General features: G+C 46.0%; 1 long non-coding RNA gene across 1 annotated transcript; it reads right to left on the reverse strand.

The window, feature by feature from the left end:
- Positions 1–5,166: 5,166 nt before the first annotated feature.
- On the reverse strand, positions 5,167–7,947 carry Gm45805. The gene is made up of 3 exons (XR_003947622.1): positions 7,695–7,947; positions 6,758–6,847; positions 5,167–6,439 (listed from the first exon to the last, which is right to left on the reverse strand). It is a non-coding gene; the product is annotated as a predicted gene 45805 (long non-coding RNA).
- Between the last annotated feature and the right edge of the window lie 590 nt (positions 7,948–8,537).

An 8,537-nucleotide genomic window follows, 5' to 3' on the forward strand; every position in this document is an offset into this window, starting at 1 on the left:
GAATAAGATAGAGGCTAAGAAAGTGCACCCATGACATCCTCTTCCGGGTACACGTAGGCTCATGAATCTGCACACATACATGCCCACACATTCACACAGCAAAATAAGTAGATGGATAAATAAAAACAAGGAGGACGCAAGTATCAGTCAGCAGGGTCAGCAATCTTCGTGGTTGTACGATCTGGAGGGGACAGCACCTTGCCCAGCTGTGCTTCCAAGTTCATGTTCTCTTAGCTTTTGTGTAAGAACACAATGTAGCACGTCCACCCCTACCCCGCCCCCCAGTGCTGGCTTCAATTTCGCGTGTAGTCAAAGGGAAAAGTTGCTGAAGAAAACAAAGGAGAATACTCTGGGCCAGGAAGGTAGAATGATAGGTAATGGCGTTTGCTACTGTGGTTTGTATATGCTTAGCCCAGGGAGTGGCCCCATTAGAAGGTGTGGCCATGTTGGAGTGGGTGTGGCCTTGGAATAGGTGTGTCACTGTGGGCTTGGGCTTTAAGACCCTCAGCCTGACTGCCTGGAAGTCAGTATCAGCTAGCAGCCTTCAGATGAAGTTGTAGAACTCTCAGATCCTCCTGCACCATACCTGCCTGGATGCTGCCATATTCCCGCCTTGGTGATAATGGACTGACCCTCTGACATACTTCCAGGACGCCAGTTATTATTCCTTGGAAGCAGAAGGCTCGCTGGCCCTTGAATGCATTCGGCCGCCTTCTTCCTGCAGCAGACATTTTGAATCAAGCAACAGTTTACACATCTATGGCAGCCAGCCCCAATTAAATGTTGACTTTATAAGAGTTGCCTTGTCTGTCTACGGCAGTAAAACCCTAACAAAGACAGCCACCAAGCCTGATATGCTGAGTTCAATCCTTGGAACCTACATGGTAGGAGAAAAGAAATAACTTCCCTAAGTTGTCCTCTGACTACTTACTACACATGCATTGTGGTACGTGCATACACCTGTGTGTATGTGTACATGCACCCTACACACACACACACACACACACACACACTAACTAAAACTTTAAAGTGCATTCTGGATCCAAGATGTACAGCACTGCTTGAAGCTGTCACCAAAAGGGAGGTAAAGTCCTTGTGAGACTGTTGACCTGAGATGGAAATGTGTCCCGTGGGAACCAGTAACACTGCCCATCCTCCACTCACCAAGACTTTAAGTGTAAGCATCTCCTTTTGACATATTACAGAGTCACCAAGATCCCCAAATATCCACTGTGACTGCCAAGGACGCCAAATACACATCTAAGTACTTCTGGATCCATCTCAGATAGTCTGTCCTCTACTGTCCAAGCCAAAAAGGAAACCTGCTTGCAGATCTAGTGGGGATTTTTAGGAACCAGGTAACTAGTCACCAAGGAGACACTGAGTGCATTCGGCTTGCCTGTGAAATAATTGTGACAGAAAGGAATCAATTATGGCCCATCTGTAGTTCATTAATATGATCTGTTGAAAAAGAGGCCAAATTCACCAAGTCTAAAAATAGGACCGATGCAAGTCTGGCCCAAAGCACATTAGGCAATAAAAAGATCCCTACATCTGCAGGAATGAGAGCCCCGGGACACTTCCTTGTTCTTTACTCCTTATCCACAGAGGTAACTGGAAATGGATACATTTTATTTTCTTTCCAGAAAAAAACAGAGAGAAAAACATTCCGTAAGGATCATTGTGGTCAAAAATATCATCCCATGTTCAGGAAGGCTCAGCTCAGAGACAGAGTTCACTTACTCCTGACAGAAATCTTACACATTCCCGAGACTGCTAGTATTTCTGCTTAAATCACACGCACAGAGAAATAGAAGGTTCCAGGGCAGCAATTCTCAAAGTGGGACAAAGCACTGGCTTTAGGAGGTCCATCGATAGGAGCCTGCTCTTGGGGAGGGTTTCACAGTTGTAATGAGTATCAAAATAATCTAAGTCACGGGCCCTTCTGTTCCTCTCCCCTCCCCCTCCCCCTCCCCCTCCCCCTCCCCCTCTAGAGTCTTTGGAGTAAACTTCTACTTAAACTGTCTGTGTCTTGCTCACTGATCTATTGCTGTGAGGAGACACCATGACCAAGACAATTCTTATAAAGGCAAGCATTTAATTAGAGGCTTGCTTAGCATTTCAGAGAGCTGGTACACCCCCCAGTGACACTCTTTCTCCAACAAGACCACCCCACTAAATCCTTTCAAATATTGCCACTCCCAGATGACTAAGCATTTAAACATATGATCCTATGGCATACCATTCTTATTCAAACCACCACAACCAAATTATTTCTTTCAAGGAGACAGGAGAGTCACCCCCACACACACCCAAAAATATCGCTCTCTGACCAAATCTTCTTCATGTTGCACAAGCCATTGGTTTGTGCTGTGCTGAGAACCTAGACTGGAATGAACTGAGCCCTGAACCGTGTCTTTGAAGGGAAACCAAGTATCTCTGGTGCTCTGTTCTTCCGGGGAGTTGAGGCTGCAGGCACAGGATGGGGGTGTTTGACCCCTTGATTCCTCTGTGGACTTACTCTTCATAACACATGCTTTGGGACCAGGCTCATCTACTTCTGGGAACCACAGCAGAGGTATAATGGGAAGCTAGTGGGCTCTTCCTATGGGTCTGTGGTTTGGAAGTATCTGTGATAGGATGGAAGCAGGTTTAGGGAACACACACATTTAGCTCTCAAAAAAAAAAGAGAAATTTGATACCTTGGCAACAATCCCTAAACATCTCTTCTCTGAGGAGAAAGACTACAGCCATCTCCATCGTGGGTTTCTGCTTGACTGTTAAAAATACTAAATTAGACCAGACACCAAAATAGTGGAAAAGAAAAATAACATTTCAGTGTGATTTGCTTTTGTGCAAAGTAGAAGCATTTATATAGCTTGTGTCTAAGCACAGAATATTTCTGGAAAGATTTGCCCAGACTGTTCACAACGGTTACTTATCCAAGCAACAAGTAAAGAAGAGGGCGGGAAAGTGGCTTCTGAGTCCCATTCTGTTGCTGTCTGTGTGTTGGCCATTTTTACAATGACCTGCATTGCTTTTTTAATAGAAGATATTTTGAACAATGGCAAACAATGAGGGCAACATTTAAAAGCTTCTGCCAGTGCCCTAGCAAGACTGAGCCTATGAGACACATGTCTGAGTGAGCTATTCATTTGCATATACATAATCATCAGAATAGATAATACATATCACACTGTAATCACAATGAAATAGGCTTGCATTAGCATAATAATCAAAACACAGAATGCATATTGCATAATGGTCATTAGGAGGCCTGTTCAGGCAGAAGCGAGGCATGGGCATAGAACTGAAAGCAGTTGGGGTGGGGATGTACTCCCTGCCTCCAGATGGTGAGAGAGCCCTTCTCTCTGGCACTGGTCACAGCCTTGAATGTAACATCTATAGCACTGACTGTGGCCCAGCAAAACCTCTATGAATCAGTGCTGGTGCTTCCAGTAACCTTCAGAAGCAGACTCCGTTGTCCTGTATCTGACAGATGCAGAGACTGAGGCTATGGAAGTTCATGCTATTATCATGGCAGAGGAGGCTAACTGCCCAGCCACACCAGCATGGTACTTTCCATAGTGCAAGATTGGCATGAGGGTATGTCTCCCCCATCATTCCAGAATACGGTAAGTATCATCTTCATCAAGTTCTGCCTCTAGACAGAGGTCTAAAAGGGTATAGGGCATACAGAATAACAATATAGGAGGAGCTTGGGTTCTTCAGCCATCCACCTCCCTTAGAAAAGGCATATATACGGGGCCATGGGTATGTTTTAAGCAGCTTCTTTGTAACTGGTACTAGTTTCCTTAAACAATGCAATAGATACAATGTTGCACCAGGATTTATTGTTTTAAGGGCTGAAATGTACCACTGGGACACCGGGGCCATTACAGCTGTGTCATGGGAAACTCATATCTTCAAACCACACCATGGATCTATTGTTTACTTATGGCCCCATCCAGCGATCAGCTCTGTGTTCAACCCTGGATGGAAGCCAAGTGAAGAAACAAACAAACAAAACCTTGGCACAGATGGCACCTGCCCACTGTGCAGATCTCCTCAGACATGATTCTATTTATAAGCTGAAGGTGAGGTGTGCTCCCAGACAATCTGTCATAGACAGCAGCAGTCACTGGGAGTGTCATCGGGCGTCTCTGGGCCATGGAGAACCCTGGGTGCCCCGGTTTCTCCTACAGTCCTCCTTCACCACCCAACTGGGCAACAGTTAGGCCCGGGCTCACCTTAACCCAACATAAACACAAACCCCACTGTACTTCACCCAAACGACTCCCGTGCATTTTTAGCTTACTGGCAGCATCCTGCCTGCTTGGCATGGAGGCTGAGGTGAGGTAAGCTCTAACCCTTAGGGATGCATGCTCCACGGCCCTGCTCTAGCTGTGCTGACACCAGTGAGGGATGTGAGGAGAATCTTGATGACTCAAGAAGGTGACTGTCTGTAAACAGGATCAGTAGACGGCCAGCCAGGGACCAGGCCTGTGAAAAACGCCATTAGATGTATTTCACATAGATGCCCTACACATCTTCCCGTGTTTCATACCCATGACCCTATCAGATGGATAGATCATATCTGATATGTGAAATGAGCTAACCCAATGTACTGTGATCCATCTTAATCCTCTGTGGGTGCAAGTTCACTGTGAGGCTGAGGAGATGACTCAAAAGATGAAGAACTTGCTGTAGAAGCATGAAGACCAGAAATCCTGTCCTCAGCATCCACATAAGCACAGGGGTGTGGCCTCCCACCTGGAAAGGCAAACACAGGAGCCCAGTGTTAACCTCTGCTCTCCATATGCACACACATACATACATACAGAGAGAGAGAGAGAGAGATATGATGATGAATCTACTGTGAGTGTTGGCTCCATATGAGCAGATGTGGGGTCTATGTTTGTTTGTCTAGCTGACCCAAGACCCCTGTATCATCCTAAAACTTTGTAGTGTTTGGAAATCTCTGTTATCAAGGAAGGGCCAAGAAGAAGTGGAAAGCCATCATCTTACACATTAGGGACCTGGAAGAGCGAAGCTCATGGAGAAAGCAGAAGGGCACTTGCCAGGAGCAAGGAGGAAGAACAGGGGAACTTTTTTTTTCAACCATAGGCACAGTCTTTGGGTAATTTGATCAGGCACAGACTCTGAGAATGAAAATATTTATTTGGGTAAACCTGCGATACTCAGAGTGAGAATTCAAGCATATTAGATGACATTTGGGCTACTCTGGGAGGAAGCATCTTTGGGCTTTCTATCAATCCCTGATCAGCTGATCTTCTGAGTATCCTAAGGCCCTCTCTAAGGAGTAACATGTACTAGTGGTAGGTGCCGCATCCGTGGGAGGCCCCCAAAGTTTCGGCAAGAACCATGCCATCTCCCACTTGCTGGCGTTGGTAAAGACAGCATGACTGGCAAGTGTCAAAATACAGAAGTGAGCCTGATCCCCTGGGGTAAATGAGGAACTGGCTGGTTGGTGCCAAGCATGGGCCGTTAGAGGATGAAGACCATGCACTCATGTGGTAAGCCTAAAGAGAGGCCTTTGTTGATATGTTTTCCATGACCAAATTCCTACACAGGAGGGTGTTACACAGAGGCCTCCAGCAGCAGGGCTTCAGCAAAGCTCTGTCAGTTTGTAGAGAAATACCTGCAGAAGAGAACCAGTGAACTCGGGACTCAGGGAGTAAGGAATCAAGTAATTGTCTCCTTCTGGTTGCAATCTCGTGCTACATGCATTCTTAAGACAACGTGAGGCACACTAAGGACTGCAGAGGAAAGGTTTTCAGTAATGGTATTTTGAGACAAAACAATAAGTTAAATTTGCTCAGGGAAAAAGAAGATGGAAGTGGGGGTCTCAGGGAAGTGGGGTCTTGGTTAAGTGCAATGAGTAGCTTCATTAGCGGCTGAGTTCAGTTCCCAAACTGACTTAGTTCCATTCATTTGTTCAAAGCTATTGGCATGCTAATTCCTCTGTCAACTGTTTACAGATGCTTGCCCTTGGCCCTGGACTCTCTTCCTGGTCCTGGGGATAAAACAAGGAACACACAGTACTCATGCAGCTTACACTCTGAGGAGACGGGAATGAACCCAAGTCACAGAGCTCCCGAGCTCACATCCAAGCGTAAAATGCTGGTTTGCTAAACCACACAGGCTGTAGTCTACACCTTAAAGCTCAGAAAGACTGTCGGAGCCCTCCTTCTGACTTTATCCCAGAAAAAAATCAGCCAAGGCATTTTAGCTCCCAACCCGGGGCAGATGTCACATCCAGCAGGAGACTTGAAAGCTACAGATGCGTTGACCTTTGTGGGTGAGAAGCTGGGTAGCCCTGAAGAAGGATTTTTGCCAGCTGAGGTCTGTCACATGTCTGGAGGAGATTCCTTGAGCTTGGGCTTCTTGAAACGCAGGACTTCAGGAAGACAGGGCCCTGTGGGTATCAATATAAGTAGTCCATGCTTTCCACAGTCCCCATAGTTAATCCCATCTGTGAGACCCCCTCATTCCATCTTATTGCCCTATACCACAGAAGCAGGGGAGGGTCCTCAAGGAACAGCATCTACTATCATGATCACAATTGCTTAATATCACAGAACCATGGTAGAACCTTCTAAGACAGACTCCAAAAAGGTTGCACTATTGCCAAACTGAAAACTAAGAGTCAACCAGGTTTTCCTGGGCCAAGTCAAGTGGTGAATGTGTCCAAAGCATGCAAGGATCAGGGCTGTAAAAATACCCTATTCCTCACCAGTTCTGGGGAAGCAGAACTAGATGCTCAGGGCATATTGGCCAGCCAGTCTAGCCAATTGGTAAGCCCCAGTTCAGTGGGAGATGCTGTCTTTGATGATGATGATGACGATGATGATGACGACGATGACGACGACGATGATGACGATGATGATGACGGTAAGATAATGTGGAAAGTGATAGAAGAAAATGCTCAGATACTCAGTCTGAACCTCTGACCTCTACACACACACTCATTGGTAAGTGTATACACACACACACATTCACACACACATACACTCACACAGAAACACATACATACACATATACACTCATACACAGATGCACATACACTCACACACACTCACACACATATATATAGTCACATACACATAAATACATATGCACCCACACACAAACACATACACACACATACACTCACACACACACATACACTCACACAGAAACACATACATACACATATACACTCATACACAAATGCACATACACTCACACACACTCACACACATATACATAGTCACATACACATAAATACATATGCACCCACACACAAACATACACACACATACACTCACACACACACATACACTCACACACATACACTCACAACAAACATACATACACATACCCTCTCTCACACACATACACATACATACACTCACACACAAACATACATGCTCTCTCACACACTCACACACATACACATTCACACACACACACACACACACACACACACACACACACACTTTCACTTCACTTTCCCAAGAGTAAGGGATGAGAAAAACCCACTGCAGATGGACCGCTTTCAATCCTGTCTGTGTGCTTAGATATCCCCCATCTGGCCTACAGAAGTAGTCCACATGAGGAGGCTGCTGTCCCTGGAGAGGAACAGGAACCATCTATAGTGGTTACAGCTCTAACGTCCTTTTCCTGGGTACCTCCTTCCTGCAGGGTGAGGCAGGAAGTGGCCACCAGCTGCCTTCCCTGCCAACTCAGCTGTGTGGCCTGCAGTCAGATGTCCTCACATCTCCGCTGGTCCTTTGGGTGAAGGTGTTCTCCTTTCCTGGTAAAGCGATATTTAAGGGGCAGGAAACTCAAGTGCAGAAGAGAGGCCTGCGGCGTGGTTGGAGGCAGAGCGAGGGCCAGGACAGGGAAGTGAAATGTCCTCTCCTTCTGTTTTCTTGTCATTGCTGAGCAACACTCTCTGTGTCCACAAACCTCTAAGTGTTTGCTTTTATAACATCTCACATTCTGTGCTAAATTTGTCTAGCCACTGTGCTCCAGCCATTTTTAGCAAAGGTACATTGGCTGTTTTCTTTGCAGAATAAAACCCAAGTTTCATCTACATAAAAGCTGCACACAGAAAGAGGTGACATTTCCTGATCAGCCCTACAGGCCTGCCATGAGCTCAGACAGGGCTCCTGGCTGACTTCCTAAAACGTCTCAGGAGCTAGGGATATCTCAAAACACCCAGTCCCAGTGGGATCAGACATTCAGGACGACAGGAACGATCGTTTGTGGAAGTGTCATGGTGGGGGAGAATAGAAACTTCTGGCTATAAAACACCTAGTTGTAGCGCATCCAAATAATAAATGTGGCCCTAAAGGCATGGTGAGCCATTTTTGAAATATTACCCAATTCTGAAATAGTGCCCAAGCCTACAAAACGTGATGAGCAGCTCCCAGCTTGTGCACAGCCCTGGGTTCAACCCTCAACACTACCCCACCCCCAAGTCACCAAATATAGTGTCGGAGACAAAAAAAAAAAATCCATAAAAGGCA

The sequence above is a fragment of the Mus musculus genome, chromosome 8 (genome assembly GCF_000001635.26).
Source record: "Mus musculus strain C57BL/6J chromosome 8, GRCm38.p6 C57BL/6J".
NCBI classification, from domain to species: domain Eukaryota; kingdom Metazoa; phylum Chordata; class Mammalia; order Rodentia; family Muridae; genus Mus; species Mus musculus.